Consider the following 18925-nt stretch of genomic DNA (forward strand, 5'->3'; position numbering starts at 1 on the left):
GATTTCAACCTGCCAGAGATTAAAACTAGACCCATATCTACCACCATGCACTAAAATAAGATCAAAGTGGATTAAAGATCTAAATATTAAGACAGAAACACTAAACTTGCTGAAAGATAGGTTAGGTAGAACTCTTGAAGATATTGGCATAGGAAAAGACTTTATGAACAAAACCTCAATAGCATGGGAACTAGCAGCAAGAATGAACAACTGGGATTTCATCTTATTAAAAAGTTTCTACACTGCAAGAGAAACCACCAACAGAGCTAACAGACAACCTACAATGTGGGAAAAAAATTTTAGCAGCTATACCTCAGACAAAGGACTACTATCTAGAATATATAAAGAACTGAAAAAAATCAGACACCTCAAATTCAAAGACCCAATTCAAAAATGGGCATCTCAAATAAACAGACATTTCTCAGACAAAGAAGTAAAAGCAGCAAATAAACATATGAAAAAATGTTCAACATCATTGGTCATTCAAGAGATGCAGATGAAAACAACACTGAGATTCCACCTCACCCCAGAAAGAGTGGCTCCTATCAAAAAATCAACCAATAACAAATGCTGGTGGGGTGTGGGTAGAAAGCAACCCTTCTTCATTGTTGTTGGGAGTGCAGACTGGTGTGACTACTGTGGAAATCAGTATGGAGACACCTCAAAGACCTAGCGCTGGAGGTTCCATTTGACCCAGCTATTCCCTTGCTGGGTATCTTCCCAAAAGAATTAAAAGAATCATACCACAGCAATATATGTGCACCCGTGTTTATAGCAGCACAGTTTGTAATAGCTAAAGCTTGGAATCAGCCCAAGTGCCCATCAACTGGAAACTGGATAAAGAAGGTATGTTTTTTTTTATATATATATAATGGAGTACTACTCAGCCATAAAGAATGAGAAACTAGAGTCATTTATAGCTAAATGTATGCACATTGCAGCAATACTCTTAAGTGAAATAAATAGGACAGACGTGTAAATATTGAAGTTTCTCTAGTGTGAGAAACTGAGAGTGTAAATAAGGATTAAAAGGATTAATAACTTATAATTGATACTTTGAAATAGGAAAAGTTCCAAAGGGGTAGGGGTGGTGGGAGGAGGTGGGGAAAGGAAAGAATGGAAAGGAAAAATTATGAGAAAAGAAAAAAAAATGGAAACGAATTCTATGTAAATAGGGAAGGGCACACAGGTAATGGGCAAAAAATAAGAACCAAGATACATCATGTACTGGTACAAGCACCCAATGATAAATGTTAACGTATTGTATACCTAAAATGTACCAATAAAAGAATTTAAGCAAAAAAAGGTAGCTGAAATAGCCATTTAAAGATATATAGCAATACATTTATTGACTTAGAAACTTGCTTGAAATACATTTAAGAAACAAAAGAAAAGTGTACAAATGGTATGCACTGCATAACCTCATTTTCTAAAGGTATATATAGTCAGTCCTACATATCCACATGTTCCATATCTGAGGGTTCAACCAACTGCATACTTATTCAGAAAAAAATGCATCTGTACAGAACACGTACAAACCTTTTTCCTTGTCATTTTCCCCCTTAACAATAAAACAGAATAAAAACTATTATATGTGCTGCCAAAGTGAGCACCAGAATAACAACTATTTACCTAGCATTCACATTATATTAGATATATAGGTAATGTAGAGATGATTTAAAAGATACAGGAGCATCTAAGATGAGCATCTACAGATTTTAGTATCTATAGGGGCTCCTGGATTCAATCTTCTCCAGATATGGAGGGATAAGTACATTTTAAAATGTATTCCTACACAAAGAAAAAGAATGAACTCATATTACAGATGCTCCTGTTAGTCATATTTGTGTTTGGGAAGTGAAATTATGACTGATGTTTGAGTTGTAAATATTCAGTAATAAATATGTTAGGGTATTAAGTTAGAAATTTCCACAGAAGCACCAAGATACAAAGGTTACTTCAAACACAGAGTTGTACAACTTTAAACCCTCCCTCTGCAGGAATGCATAGTTTCAGGTCATTGGAAACCAGTAGGGTAGCACCTGTGAGGAGAGAGCCTTGTGTACCCTGATCATGTGTAGGAATAGAAGAAACGATGCTTCTTTTTTCCTTTCTAGTCCAGAAGAAAAAGCTTCAAAAAGATGACTGGAGGATGCTGATCTATAACCTCTTGCAGTTGAAAAACATGTGGACACCTGTCTGACTCCCATCTGAAAAACTGAGAGAGAAAGAGGTAAATAGGCTAGATTCTAAGAGAAAAGCTGAAGAATGGTACTTTAGGACCAGGCTACACTCCTAAAACATGTGAAGGTAAAGAGCAGATGTCTCTTTCCTATGGTCTTCAAGAGAGAGCTGGCGTGAGCTTCTATAAAGCCATACTCAATACAGAGCTGCAGGGACTATCAGAGAGAAGTTGACCATGTTTCTGGATTCCTAGTGATTGTGAGATGAGTAAGTAATATGATCCAGAATAATGAATAAATGATTCATTTCAGAGATAAAAGTTAGAAGTTCCTAAAGTGGTGATGGGGTGGTTGCTGAAGAATTCTAGAAAATCCTCATGAGAGAATGTTTCCCCAGTTAGGCTCCTCTTTCTCTAGCATCGTGTTTGCAACAACAGAGAAGACTTAACTTGATGTTTTAGGCCTGTGATATTATAGAATAAAACATTTTTTAAGCATGTTCTCTACCACTGAGCAGTATTTCCAGCCCCTAATTGGGCTTTTAAATACATCATTAGGTCTATGTTTGAGGATTAGGGTGCTTATTAACCAAGAGTGATTGGAAAAGTTATCCAAATGTCTGAGTTTCCACCCATAGGCCTGGACTAGTACATTGTCCCACTTTATATGCAAACATTTTTTAGGAGACACTGAGTTATTTTTGACACTAAGTTATTTTTTATTGTGGACTCTCAAATTCATATTATTTCCCTAACTCCTGGGGAGCAGGTTTGCTTTTATGGTTGTCCCCTTGTTACCATTCTACCTTATTGTCATCTCAGCAGGAGCAAAAATCAAGGATAACCAATTCTTGGCTTGCTTTCCCAAAAGCTATGCAGTATTTTACAAAGCACCTTTCTGTGCCTGTGGGTTACTGATGCCAATTCCATCTATAAACAGAGTGAGATTTTCTCTGTCTAGTAAGGTAGTCCTCCCATCTTCATTTAACAAGTGTATAGGACAGATTTTCCTCATAAGATTAAATTCTCCAGGATTTGACAGAACACACTGCTACTCTGATCCACCTGTAGGGGGCACTGGTGAGAACTGCAAATTAAGCACTCATTTATAAAATGCATAAACAAGTCCAGCAGTCATCATATGTCACAGCTGCTTTTGAAAAACTTGAATATGAATTTTCATTTTCACAAAAGTGGGGGATACTTTAAGTCACCTGAAATTTTAAATTTAATCATACAGTGAAAATCACCCTAGAGAATCAGATATGAGGGGTGTGTGTGTGTGTGTGTGTGTGTGTGTGCGCGTGCGTGTGTGTGTGTGCATGTGTGAGTAGAAGAGAGTGTTTTATAATCTATCCTGAAGGATGAATTATCAGTTTAATTGGATCTATTACGTTCACCTAAGCTTTGCCTCTGCCACTGCTGACTTTTGTACTAAGAAAAATGTTGAGCTAAAAGATGATTTTGGATTAGCCAAGGATAAGAAAAGCAAAATAGAAAATAAAATACCAAGAGCTCAAAACCTAATAAGCCTTTTCTTGATGTTGGTAATCGTATTGCAGTAAGATTGCCACTGCCAACAGAATGGAAGCAAGAGAAGAGGATGTATTCTCCCAAAGAGGCTGACACAAGAGTATCATATCAGTCACTTTTTCTTGGCTGGGACAAAATGCCCAACACACACAACTTAAAGAAGTTTATTTTGGCTCACACTCTCAGTGGTTTCAGGCCATGGTTGGCTGGCTCCAAGGCACCAACTCCATGGTGGAAATTTTATAGGGTAGTTTCTTTAGGAATGGCTGGCCATTCAAAAGTATTCCAGGTCTTTCTTACCTTGAACAAAGAATTGAACAAAAAAAGAAAAAATGGTGTCAAAAGTTTATTTGAAAAGTGAAGGGTGAGTGAGTATGGGAGAAACTAGCTCTGCGGAGTGAAATTGGGCCGAACAAAAGGGAAAAAAAGGACAAAAGCAAAAATAAAAGTACACACTCAATCTGAAAAACACCGTTTGAGCTGTTGCGGGAATTCACAATAGCAGCTCCTCCCATGGCATCTGATCTTCTTTTAGGTTATCCACATCTTATGACAACTCATGAGAAGTTCCACTTACAGGGTCCTGAGAATTATTTGGCACTGCCCTGGCATCTTTTAATTGAAAGGTCTGGCTCCTTTTCCCAGCCAACTTTGCCACACCCTATCTCCTATATCAGAAGGGCAGAGAAAAGCTGCTCATATAATGGTATCTGGAAGCAGGGACAATAGGGGAGAGCCCAGACCAGAACACAGCCTTCCAAGTCATCCTCCAAGTGACTCACCCTTTCTTACCAGGCCCCACCTCCATACCTGAGACTTTTGGGGTACATTTGTTGGTTCCATGATCTTTATCTAGTAGAGGCTGTGTCTACAAATGCGGTGTAAACTTTCAACTCATAGATTTCTTCTCTGATTGAGGGTCCCCCCACTCCCAGAGATACACTCCACTTCAAGATCTGCCAAAGTATGACCAGTAATGAGAACTTAATTTTCTACGCCCAATGGAGGGTAAATGGTTTATGCTCAAATTCCTGAACCACTGTTCCCAGGTCGCTGAAAAGGAGGCATGGAAACCATTAGTCTTCCTCCTGCATGTATGTCTGTTGAGTGGGAGAGAGAGACCACTTCAGCAAATGTCACAGAGGAGAAAACAGAGACCTCAGTAACCTGCTTCTGTTTAACTTTCCCTGCAGTACACACATCAGGCAAGTCCAGACAAATAACCACACTTGCTTTTGCTAAGTAGTTCAAGCAAAGAGGAGCTGTGTACATAAGGGGAAGGGATTGAAAACACATAAAGCAAAGCCCAAGTGAATCACAGGATTCAGTGCAGGGAATATGTTACCAGAATCCTGATGTGAAACCTTTGTGTGTTTATAGAACCTGAGAGGAATTCCTCTCCATGTACCTAAGGCAAGTTACTGTGGGAAGCATTTTAGTGCAGGCAGCGGGAAGGTGGGCTCAGGAGTCACTATTTACAGATAATGTGCCATTGGGTAATCCCTAATATCCTTATGCTTTATGTCCATCATAGGTCAAATTTAGATAATAATAATATATCATTAAGTTGTCATGAGATTAAATGTGATCATGTAAATGCACATGAGATCATATATATTACACGTATAAACTGTGTAAACCAAGCACTTAGAGAGTCTAGCACAAACTAGGAGTTTCATAGCCATTAGTCTTTATCATAGAAATAGAAAAAAGACAGTAATGCTTAGTGGGCACTTCCAATGCACCAGAAATTTTGCCAGTCATGTTCACTTTCTTCATCTCTCCTTATAACAATTCTACAATGTTAGTGTAATTAAATGGCTTATCCAAGAGCAAACAGCTAATCTGTGGCTGATCCTATATTTAAAATCAAGTCTTATTTAATGCTAAGATACTTTCTGTCCTGTGATTCAATGTTTGATGCACATAGAGAAAAGGAATGACAGATGTTTATTTCAGATGTCCATGTCTCTGAGAGGTAAGGAACTGCCAGAGTTCTTCAATTATTTGTGCTCTGAATTTGAATGGCTGGTATTTTCCCCTATTGGTTTAGTAAATGAAAGCTTGTTGCTGGAAGAAAGAATCAGCAGACTTGGGAGTCTTTACAAAATGGTTATCCTCACTCTCACATCAAATTCGATCAGAGCTGGTGGATGTGGTGGGGATAGGGCTTCTGTCTTTAGTGACCTAACTCTTTCATTCTTTCCAGTCCTGGAGTCTCAATTGAATCCACAAGTGGCAAGTGAGGGAGGAGGGTGACTTTGGCACATTTGAACTACTAATGAATCACTGCTGGATGCAAACCCAATATTTCTGCTCATAGCCTTAATCACCAGAACTCAGTCACATGCGAAAAAGTTTAAAAAAATAGTTTAAGTTTAGTTCAGTGGCACAGCCTGGCAAGTGTGAGGTCCTGAGTTTGATCCCTGGTACAAAAACAAAACAAAACAAAACAAAAAAATGTTTAAGTTCAAAGGAGGGAAGCAGGCCTTGTGACTATGCAGTCCATGCCATAGTTTACACTTCTGGTCACTAACATTAATTTCACTCTTCTTCCCACTTGCAGAATACACCTCTCCTCTACCAAAGGGAGACAACTCTAAGTGCCCCTAATTCTTGCATCCATCTCTAAGATTGGGATCTATGGGCAGTGCAAAGTCTTGGCAGGCTTAGGCATGGAGCCTCTGTTTAACTGTGAAGTGAAAAATAAGTAATCAGCCCCCTTCCTTGTACACACTGCTACAGCAATGTGGAAAAGGGCAGAATGAGAGATATAAAGTCACAAGTCTGCTGATTCCTGAGGTCCTTGTGCCCAACTGCTTTGAAGGTCCCTCCCATGGTGTAGGCAGCATACATCTGGAGTTTGTGCCTGAGGGAACTCTTCTGCTTCTTTTCTGTGATCTCTGTTCTGCCCATAAGAAATTTTTTTCCTTCTCTATTTTCCTCCATAGCCATATCTGAAGTGGAGACCAGGATAGTTCTGCTTGAGAGCTATATAACTTTCAAAAGGTCATGCAAATTTAGGGACTCAAGAACTTCTTTGAATTTTAATTTTTATTAGCTGTTATTAATTATACAGAATAATGGATTTCATTTTGACATTTTCCATATAAGTTTATACTATATTTGATCACATCTACCCCCATTATTCTTCTTTGCCCTCTCCTCCCTGCCACCCTGATGTTTTAAGGCTTAAATGTATAGAAGTCTTGTTGGAGTAAGCTTGTAATGAGCTTGACACAGAATTTCCTCAAAGTCACTAGTCTTCTGATCTATTTGAATCAGAACCTTGCATCAGTAGTCACACTCAGGTTCTTTCCAAGATATTATTCTCAAGCCTTCCAACTTTCCTTTTTCATCCTCAGTCATCCTTTTATCCACTTCCTGATAGCTAATTCGAGGCTCACTGGAACAGTAGGCCTGTCTGCTTACTCTGAATTTGCTTCATACCCAAGCCACTGTGTTTAGTTAAGAAGTCTAAGTAAAGCTTTATATCCCAGTCTTTTAGTGCCATTTTATTCAGTGCTGGTTATTGAATGCAGGCCTTCACATGGAGCTACATCCCCAGTCCTTTTTATTTCGATTTTGATACAGTCTCTCAGAATCACTAATTGCTCAGGCTGGGCTTGAACCTATGATTCTTCTGTCTCAGCTTCCCAGAGTGCTGAGATTACACATGTGCACCATCACACCTGGCTTTATTTCTTAATATTTGGAGTCCAGAAGTATTTAGCACTCCCAAACTTGTAAGACTTAGTTAGTCATTCCTTCAACATATGCATGAAAAAACACTTTTTGTCTGTGTTCCTATGCTAAAAACAGTTAAAAGGAATCAACATGTTTTTACTCCACCTCTTTCCATTCTTATGCTTTAAAAGCATGCATTCCTCCTCTTACGTTGTTGCAGATGATATTTACATGAACTGTTTGGCCAAAACAGCAATATTCTCTAAATTTCTGGCTTCTATTTGTATCCTCATTGTTGATATCTGACCAATAAAACGATAGCACACATCTTGAGCTTTCAGTAAGTCTGTAGTCCAGTTTCTGTTCTGACTTCTGTATCTCACAGAGATTTTAACTTCCTGAACCAATAGCACCAAACTATCATCTAACACCACAGAAATTTATTTCTTCTTCATTACAATGCTATTTATAGCTGGGAGGACAGGGCTTCTTCCTTGACAGGCATTTAAGCCCTCCTCCCTTCTTAGGACTCTGTCATCTCCTATGTCATTAGTGCCTCAAGTCAACTGACAGATTTTCTGCATCAGGTCTCAGACTGTCTAGAAGTGAAAATCATAGCATCTATGTTCCATTGGCCAGAACTCATTAACATCAACATGTAATTGCAAGGCAAGGTGGAAAATATGGTCTAGAGTGTAGCCAAGGTAAGAGGAAATGAGTTTGGTGAAGAGCCAGTCAATCTCCAACACAGTATCTCTGCCCTGTGGTGCTAAAATACCAGCACCTGTAGCACCTGAGACTTCAAAACATTGAATGTAACATAGTGCAAGCAATTTCACTTTCTGATGACAGACACAAGTCAATGCCCTTATGATAACATACTGATTTCCCCCCCATATTTTATATTGATAAAAATCCATGAATACTGAAAGGTCACTGAAAGCAAAATATCCTGTCATACTTTCAGCATTCAAAAATAGTTTAAGGCTTATTCTGCAGAAATAAATTTGTTTGGTTTATCTTTCTAGAGAAGGACTAACTTTTTGACCACAATTCCTTCTAACATTCATTCTAGAAAACATCCTCTACACACACAAATCCCTCCTTGTATTCCCCATGTCAGAATGTTTTACATAAAATTCATTATGACCTCCATGTTCTTACAGATACATAAGCAAGAGATGTAAGAGTTTCAATAAAACAAAATCAGGAAAAAAAAACCTGTAGCCCATCATCTCAAGAAGATTTCCAGCTAACTACATAAGAAACAAATCATGCACTCTGTTAAATTTTACACATGCTGGGATCTACTGTTGAAGAGGAAATTTGATTTTAAAACACCCAAGGTCACCTTCATGCATCCAGTTTCAGGATCATTGTTCATCACACTGCGTTAACCTTGTCTGTCCTAATTTTAAGTTACTACCTTTAGGTTGACTCTACAACATGGGAGTTTGAAGACTCTCATACCATAAGAACTTGGGGACATGAGGGTTTTTGCCTGTTGGTTCTCTTTAAACCAGGAAGGAAGATCCTTTCCCCGTTTATATCTAGTTGAACTACTGAATGGTTCTTTTTTATACCCTTATCTATTATCCAAGCATCTGAGTTCTCTGATAGCTGAGTAATTGAAGCTACATTTCCTGTTCCTTAAAAAAAGAATGAAAGGCTCTGTGTAGTATGGCCTGTTTTCAAAACATAAAATGCACTTCTGAGGTTTGGGGTTCTCTTTATGGGAGAGGACAGAGTAAAGAGGTGTTAGCATCTAATACAATGGAGCCAAGAAAAGCTTAGGAAATTTTCCAGTGGCAAGAAAGAGGGAAATGGCTCTGTTTGTAGAAACCCTGTTCTCCCAGGACCCACTGCATGAACAGGAACCTGACGGGCAGTTACCAGTAATTGTGGGAAGAAGAGGCAAGAATGCTTATGGCTAATCTCTGAAGTCAGTGTCAGGAAAGGAAGAAGTCGATTCCTGAACTTGAAGGATAAGACTGTCAGAGATGCCCTCCCATCTTCTCAGGCATGGAAATGTTGTAGAAGTAACAATGGTTTGGAAGGTTTTTTATGTGGTGAGAGGATACTCCCGCCTTTTCTTTACTCTCCTCTCTGTAACAGTAGCAAGGACATTGGATTCTCAATTAGAAGGCCTGAATTCTTATTTTGGCAGCATCATTAGCTACCTTTGTGAACTCAGACAGCTCACTCAACATCTTTAGGAATTTTGTCATCTATATAATGAAGTAGGAGAACTTAAAGAATTTCTGGGATTCCTTGCAACAATAATATTGTTGTAAAGGCTGATGATAATCTTTCCTGTCTCCAAGAAGTCCTGATTGGGTCTGGAACCTGGAGATCCTCTGGGGAACCACTAATTGAGTAAAATATTTTAGCACATGTTTAAAGATGATAATTTAGAGGGTGGAGTTTTGGAGTAGTTTGGAGGCATTTTATGGAGGCAAAGGAATGAGAAGTGATTTCTATACCAAGAAGTTAAAGGGTTAGGTAAACCATCAGTCTACAACTCCAGGCTGTCTTTTCTTCCACCAAGTAAGTACCTCTTCAGAAAGAACTGAAGAATGTCTAGTAGCCCTCAGGTTTCTGAGGCTGACTTAAGAGTGAAATGTACCCAGGGCCCAGAGGCAAGAATGAGAATGATATAGGATATATTCTGATTGAAACCCAGAGAGGCATGTGTTTATAGACATAGGGCACATTCAAGGCAGCCTGGATCTCATCTAAGGAGTCAAGTTACTGTGGATCATTTTGATACTGAGAAATTATATATTTAATGTAGTTTTAAGCTGTTAAATTCAGACTAAGTTGATGAAGTTACTCTACTAAGTATTTTCAGATGGCTGTGAGTGGAAAGGTGCTTGGCAAGGACCTCTGAAAGGCAAGATACAGTGTCATGGACCAATAAGAATATAGGTAGATCATTTAAAAATTGGAATGAGACAAAAATGCTTAATTAATGGATCAGTGTTAATCTAGGCTTCATGCCACAGAATTTTATCTTTGACCTGGTTCAGTTTATATATTTTCTTAATGATCTGAGGGATACCATCAAATAGTAAATGGACTGTATAGGTCAAATCTAGTGAGATGAATTTTTACAGAAGTAAACACAAAATCTGACACTTGCTATCAAGATATTCCTAGCTGCACAATGTAAAAGAAGCATCATTTAACATCAGGATGTTAAGCACTTTAACATCATGTTAGAGTGGGTTGTAAGCTCAGTTTGAATCAACAGAATATATTCTTTCAATAAGACTAATGGGGTTCAGGACAGTGCTAAAAGAAATTCTACTCTGTGCTAGACAGAGCACACTTGAGGAAGAGTGAGTTGCTGGCCACTCCAGATTGAATCACAGACTCTTGTAAACTGGGAACACAAGTGGGCAAGGTGAACCACTCCAGTGAATTTGTGTCATTAGGAGAAAACTTGGAGTTGGATGATTCTTTCATCAAATTTCCAGTTCTTCCTGTAGCACAGCATTTTAAAACTTATTCTGGATTGCTTGAATGCAGGACTAAAACTAATAAGAAAAAATATAATGTGACAGTTTGCAGCCCAACATATGGGAGGATTGCTTAATGATATACCAAAAAGCCAAATGTATGAGCTGGGAGGTAGTGGGTTTCACATCCCTGGTTGTCCAAGTAGAAACATCCCTGTGAGCAAGTTATAGAAGGGAACCAAAGCATCAAATGGATAGTTGATGTCAAAGGTCTAACCTTGGCTTTCAGTGTTGAATGGATAGGGTGTAAGACAGAGCCTCAGAAAAGCTTATACATAGTATAGGCAGAGACTAATTTTGGACAAAATCAGCCTTGACTTGATTTCAGTTTGTTGGATAATCTTTGAGTAGTATTACATTGGTCCTTTAGGAGGTGGATTAAATGTTTTAGGAAACTACTGGCAGCACAAAAGTATTCTAGAATGAAAATTAAGAACCAGAAGTATGAATTTTGATGTCAGAATTAATCTTCAAGGGTCAAAAGGCAAGTTGCTATGACTTACTTAACTATAGAATGACTTAACTATAGAATGAGATTCAATTTTTATTTATTTTTAGGGCTTTGAATTATATGTTGTGTTTCTAACAGCCTAGGGCAAAGAGATAGTAAATTAGAAATCAGTTTTTGCTGTGGTGTGAATCACCAAGGAGGAGTTCCTTCTGAGCTCCAGCTCCTTTGTTGAACAGATCTCTGTATGAATACAAATAATCATTAGGGAGACAGCTGGCTGCTGCTGTGCAGCAGGATAAAACACACTTTGCACATCCCTGTCTTTTCTTCCTGGGAATTTTGCCAGAAGGTCTGAGAGCAAGTGTTTGGGTAAGCAAGCGGGGTCTGTTATCTGGTTCTGTGAGGCCTCGTGGGATGTATTGATTCTCCTGCATCTGTAACATCAGGGATAAACATGGATAGCAGACCAGGATAAACAGACTGTGCAAGACTAGCTATCTGGAGCTGGTCCTATTGATGGGGAGGCCAGTGAGATTAAAGAGGCAAGGCCATTTGTGCAGTCAAGATGGAAGGTTTTGGCGACCCCCTACCCTTTGAAGCTGCTGGGCAGAGCAAACACAAGACAGAGGAAGGTCTGGGAGGTCAGAGTGTCTTTTCCTGTTATTCTGCTATTTCTACCCAAGAATCTTAGCCCTATTTCCTGTAAACAAAGGACCACATATATGTTCCCTGAACCGCATTTCAGATTTGTATGATCAGATTCCTATTTGACATGTTCATCTGAATGTCACACAGGAACCTCAAACTCAACATGTTCAAAGGCCATCATTCCTCTGAAATTACTTGTGTCTTGCATTTTCTTTACAAGCGAATGGAAGCACAACCTATTTAGTCATCCTGGAAAGAATCTTTTATTCATTCATTCACTGATCTGAAAAATATTTATCTGATTTCATGCTCTGTACTAGACAATGCTTACTTTTTGTTAATGTGGTGGTTAAAAACCTCCAATCGATGACAGTGCACTCTAGAAGGAAAAGATGGACTGTATGTGGGATAAGAATAACAATAGAAATCAAACAAAATAGACACATAAATAGAAAATTTCAAATGGTAAGACTTAAAAGAACAATGAATAAAATGTAAGGCAAGATGAGGTGGATAGTCAGACGTTGATCTAGTCAGGGCGGTCATGGAACTGACATTTGAGCAAATGATAAAAAATCTGAAATGATAAATGCAAGTCCCTATATATTTGTGTGTTGGTGTAAGTACACTATGTGTGTGTGTGTGCACAAACATGGATTACAAGTATACAAGTATATATGATTAATGCACACACGTGTCAGTGTGTATACACACATATGTACATATAAATACATAATTACATACATATATACATTTTAGACATCATACACAAATATGTGTACCCATATATATGAAATTCTTGTCTAAAATTAGATTTCAGAAATACTACAGAATGGAGTAAATAAACTATAAAATTCTTGTACAATATTGAGTAAACACATAACTTATGTAATGGGGAAAGATGAAGATAAGCTAGAATGATTTTTATTCAAAAATAAGAATAACAGCAATGTAAAACCATACCCCGCTTGGACAGTGACAAATGCCTCTAGTCCCAACTACTTTCGAGACTGCTGTAAGAGGATCATTTGAGCCTAGGAGTTCAGGACAGCATGGCCAGATCCTATCTCAAACAAAAACAGAAACCAAACAAAAAGCCAAATCAAGACCAATATATTTATTGATAAAGATTCTTTCTGAAAAATTCTAGAAGTCTCTTGGCATGTGTACCTAAGGGGGAAGTGTTTTATAATGTTGATAAGCATTTTACAGCTGCTAGATTTCTCAATCACTGAGAATTTTAAAAATGCTAATTTCAACATGTGTAAAAGTGTAATTATTGTTAACACAGTTAATGAATTATAAGCTAGCCTTAGTATTATGCAAATTGAAAGTCAATAAGCTAGGAACTATGCATTGTTTTTTCATTCTAGCATTATTTATTTTGTGCCTAATCTAGTAAGCTCTCAACTAAGCCTGTGAAGTATATGAACACAAATAACATATAGAGCCCTCCCTTGAGAAACTCAGGATCCAAGGAAAAGGAAGAGAAAAATGCACCTCACTGACTATCAGTCAAGATAGAAATTACTCTCTTTAAGATTTTAAGGTGGCTCATAGGAGGGTGAGACCAATTCTATACGAAGGAGCTAAGAAGAGATTTCAGTGGACCCCTGGCATTTGAGATAGGTTTTGAAGGGTTGGTGGTATTGGAACCTATCAAAGCAGGAGAGCTTTCTGCTAAGGAGAAGCAATGAGACATCAGGAGAATGAACAGGGTGTGGCAGCCCTGGCCTTCACATATATTGTGATACTTACCTAGGCACATGCTTAGATTGCACATCTCTGCCTATTGGAAATTCATTATGGCTACATGGCTTATTTTGGTCAACAAAATATTACCAAGTCAGATGTGTATTACTTTCAGGCAGAAGGAGCACAAAAATCACCTCAGTGCCTGACCGGCCACACTGCTCACAAAAGCGTGAATCAAGATGAGACTTCCGCTAGCCTGGGTCACTGAGCATTTCAAATAAATGGAGTCCTTCCATCTCTGACAAATTTTAACAAAACTATTTTTTTTCCATGTGTGTTAAGCAACTAAAATATTAGGTTGTTACCATACTATTTGCTAGCTCATCTGCATACAAGGAAGATGAACAAATCAATCTTGAAGAAGCTTCAGATCACTGAATGACAATGGTGAGAGTGTAGTGAGTTCTGGAATAAACAAGTGCTTGGTTATATAACTACTGCAAAATGTGAGGAATGCTTTAATCAAGGTTATCATTTTCAGTGTAAAACCATCTTGTGTAGATTAACAGTAAAAAGTGTTAGACTGCAATAGTTATGAGAAAAATAGGCTCAGAATTGCACCTGGTTAGAAAGTGTATAAAAATGTTAAACATTATTGGTAATTAAAGAAGTTTAAATGCAAAGAATGAGATGGTATTATCTGCCTTCAAATTTGGCAGCATGGTGGTGCATGCCTGTAACCCCAGCACTTGGGAGGCTGAAACAAGAGGAACACCATGAGTTTGAGGCCAGCTTTGGCTACATAGTGAGTACAAGGCCAGACTAAACTGGATTAGTGGGACCCTGTGTCAAAAAAAGTTGGCAAAAATATTTTTTAAATAGTAGGATCCTCCTATAGGTTTACTGATGGGAATACAAACTATAAAAATTTCTGGGGGACAATATAGCTATATGCACATATGGCCTTCAATTTACTTTAACAAAGTAATATCTCTTAAAGAAATATTACTGCATCATTTTTTACTAATTAAATTTCTTTTATTTCAAACCTTCAGAAGCCAACTGGACATGGTCCACCTAAATCAGGGTGTTTATTGAAAGGATACCGGTTAATCTAAGGAACACAAGAGAGAGTAGAAGAGCCAGGCTTTGGAAAAAGTGGGCGTCAGCTATTATGGCTTAGATCTCAAATGTCCCCCAAAGTCTTGTGTTCAGAGGTGGGACTTTTGGAAAGTGACTGGATCATGGAGGCATTATACTTACTCATGGGTGGATTAGTCCACTGATGAATTCATAACCAACTATGTTGTTCACAGGTAGGGCTTGGCTAGAAGAGGCAATCCAGGGCTGTGACCTGGAAGGGTGTATTCTTGTTCCAGGCTCTTCCTTGGGTCTCAGCCATGGGAAAGTTGACTAATAAACCAGCAATCTTCTCAGAATGTTGTCAGCACTATGTGTTGGCTAGGAATAGCACTGTCCACCTGGTTAGAATTACACATTTGGACTATAAATAGTTTGGGTCTGGTATACAATATGATCCAAGTTAGCTATGGTCAGAAAGGCAGGATTCCACAGCTTCGTTGTTAGGGACACCAGCGGGTGGAGCAGGTGGTTCCCAAAGATGAGATGCCAGACAGACAATTTGATCTGTGTATCAGAAATGGGAACAAAGATTCATGAATGAGATGTTCATCCCAGTATCTTTTGTAGCAGCAAAAAAAGAGAAATTTCAATGTCCAGAGGAAATATTTACATAAATTATAGTAAACTACAGTTTACTAGTTTAAATTGTATTCCTGAAGAATTCAGTGATGTAAAAGCACAAATAATATAGCATCAAGTGAAATTATTTTTATAAAAGCTTTAAAAATCCATCAAAAACATTAGAATACTGAGGCCTAATGTGAGGAATAATGAAAATTATGTAGCTTTGTACTTTATTTTATTGCTTTCTGAAAATTCTCTACAATGTTCATATATGACTTTTGCGATCAGAAATTTGGATTATTTTAAAGATGTACCTGATAGAGTATTTTTGTAGAGATTGAGTTAATCATTCTACATTTGCATTTTGCTTGCACTTTTTAGCTAAGCAATCTTGGTCACATGGATTGACCTCCTTCAGACTGAGTTTTTATATCTGAAAAAGGGAGAAATAATACAGCCTGGAGCTCAGTGAGCATTAAGTGCACGTAAAACAGTGTGCTGCTATGCCGCTGCTGTGTCTAACATCTGAGGAAAGGTAGCTTTTGTTGTAACAACTGAAGAGCGCAGATAAGGAACAAGTAATCCTGACTAGGATACCAAGATGATATGATTTATTTATCAGGGTCTTCTTTCACTCTTAGATATTTTTTGAAATAGGTTGCTAATATGAATTAGAATGTTTTAAAAACAAAGTGGCTAAGTCCATTCATATAAATTTTGCTCTAATGTATGGATCTTCTTCATCATAAAAACACACAAGGCAGCTTCTGAGCTATGCTCACACAGGAAGAGGCAAGCTCACATTGGTCTCAGCCATGCAATGCCAAGGATAATTGTCCAGATCTGGCCCTTGGAACTGCAAGGCTAGGACCAGCTGGCTGCTGCCCTCTGCACATAGCAGATGTACACACAGAGGGTGTGGAGCTAGTGGCTGTGTCCATCCTTAGCCTTGTTTGTGCCTTCAGTGTCCCTTCTTGCCTCCTCTTTCTCATCTGCATCTAGAAATGCACACAGGGTTTAGAGTCTGAAGCTCTTTCACAAGGAACTTTTAAACAGGCAAATAGTTTTCATTTATTTTCTTTGCAAGTCTTACTATTTTGCTAAAATTTTCAGACCCTCAAGATACTTCAGATTATTTGTGGATGATGAGAGAAGCAGAGCTATGTTAATAATTTAGAGCCTCAAAGCATGGGAAAAAATAAGAGTGCCCACCCTTCAGTGTTTATTTTTTAAATCCTAGCATAAAACCTGTATTTATGCTGCAATTAAAAGACAACTTTCTTATAACAATGTTAAATAAGTCAGAGACAGAAAGTTGAATATTGCATAATTTCTCATATATGAGAAACCCAAAATATGAATAAGATTAAAATAAAGATAGTAGGGGAAAAAAAAGGCAGACTTTTTGGAGTAGGGAAGGGATTGGGGGAAGGATTGGGGAAGAGAGAAGGAAAAGGAGGGTGGTAAAGAGATCCAAAATGATCAAGATAATATTTAACATTCCAAATATACACTAACAAAGAGCAATGTGTGTGCGTATGTATGTATATAAATATATACACATACATATATATATATATATATATATTTGTATAACTTTCTATCCTCACTCCACCTTCTTTTTGCATTTCCTCATAATATGTGTCCAGGATACCTAAGTTCACTAGATTATTCTATACATGCTTGGGAGACAGCTGACATTGCCTGCTCTCTAGACCCTTTCACATTCTAGGCCTCTTCAAGTCATACCTGTGGTAGTATACTTAGTCATCTTGCCTGAACTTTTATTTTGTAGATATAGAAGGAGACTCAGAGAGGTTAAGTGATTTCTTAGGCCCATGAGGGTGAACCTTTCAGAGCTTTCAATGATACAAACAACCCACTGCTGCACTCATCCCATAGGTCCACCACCACTGGCTTAGGGATTATAGTTAGAATTAAAGAGAGACGTTCAGGCATTTGATTCCTCAGCTCCTCCTCATTTCATTACTCTCATTGTCTTAAAAGTACAAGGCAACTGAGCTATGGCTAATTAGACAGCTAATTTGCATCTCCAAGGTCTCTTGAAGCCTGGAGCCTAACTGGACCGAGAGGTGGAACAGATGTAATGTACCTCATTACACCTGCCTCTCACCTCACCTGGAAGACTCAGCCCAAGCTGAGAATCACCAGGGAGTTTTATTTTTGTTTTTAAAATACCAATACCAAGTCTCATTTTAGCCCTATTAGCTAAGAATCCCTGAGGGCTGAGCCTAGGCATCGATATTTTTAAAATCTCCCCAGGTGATTGTAATGTGCAGCCAGCGTTTAGAACCAAGGCTGTTTTGTTGTGCTTTGTTTTGTTTTAACCTAATTTTTTCCATGTCGGCTTCTCTTTTCTCCTTCTTTCTTCTTTATTACCATTTCTTTCTCTGCTTCCCTCTTCACTGGTGAGAATATGGAATTAAAGTTTATGATTAAATATTAGTTACATGTTTGTTGTATGTATTGACTTTGGTTCGCTGCTTGGGCTTAGTTTTTAGATTAGGTTATGTGATTCTTTTTTTCTCTGCTTCAAACTATCTCTCCTTCACCCTCCACTAAACTAATTTGTTTTTGTTCCAGGTACCCTTCAATTAACTTCCTATGTGCAATAGACCTGTGGGGGAAAAGTGGCATACCTCTATTTAGGGTTCTGGGAGACACATTGTTTAATGAGTTAAAAAATACTTTTGACACTGTCGAAGACCTTTTCTGTTCAAATCCCATGACACTGCATGTTCTAGTCTCTGATTACATACTGACTGGCCTCTCCTGTTTCATACTTCTCCGCTAGCTCTGAAAACCCATTTCTCTTCTTACCGCGCAGACTCTTGCTTGCTGGTCTCACCTAGGCTGGCTTTCTTGCCTCCTTTCCTCTCTTGCTTTCTCTCTCACTCTCGCTGTCCCTCTCACTCTTCACTCTGTCTCCAACTTTACAGGTATTGATTTAAAAATCTCCATCTTTTCTCCCTTAGTTCTTCAAAATCAATATAAACACACATTTCTTCTCTTTCTTTCCAATCTCCTCTAAGCTTTTTGCTCCAGTTTATAAGGAATGTAGCTATAAATTTATGGATTTATTTGTTCAAATGATAAATAAGTGTTAGTGACAGGGTACAGTGACAAGCCTAGGAAAGCCACTATGTGAGATCATACTATTGTGAACAATTACTCACCCTTTCCTTTTCCTTGAGAAGCTTCTACATCCTGCTCATTGCTGTATGATTTACAGTCCGTGTCTTCTGCATGGAGAATCATACTTCCCTGCTTCAATGACCTGGGGCTTGGTAGGCCATGTAATGCCTTTTGGCCGAAGGAGTATAAAATATGATGCAAATCATCAGGGAGAAAAACCTTTACAAAGCATCAGGGGCTTGGCCATTGCTCTGGCCTCTTTGATTTCTTCCCTGACAGCATCATTCCCAGAAAGAACCTGCTCCTCAGCCTGGGGTCTGGAGTGAGAGGACACACACCACAGAG

The 18925-nt window shown here is 38.3% G+C and overlaps 1 pseudogene; it reads right to left on the minus strand.

Annotated features, from left to right (window-relative positions):
- The window catches only part of LOC101701539 (tubulin alpha-1C chain-like), a 132889-nt pseudogene extending 114186 nt beyond the window's left edge, over positions 1 to 18703 (minus strand).
- Positions 18704 to 18925: the final 222 nt, after the last annotated feature.

Source organism: Heterocephalus glaber, unplaced genomic scaffold, assembly GCF_053883595.1.
Source record: "Heterocephalus glaber isolate CG9 unplaced genomic scaffold, H.glaber_assembly_v1.0 deba00000122, whole genome shotgun sequence".
Taxonomy (NCBI): Eukaryota; Metazoa; Chordata; class Mammalia; order Rodentia; family Bathyergidae; genus Heterocephalus; species Heterocephalus glaber.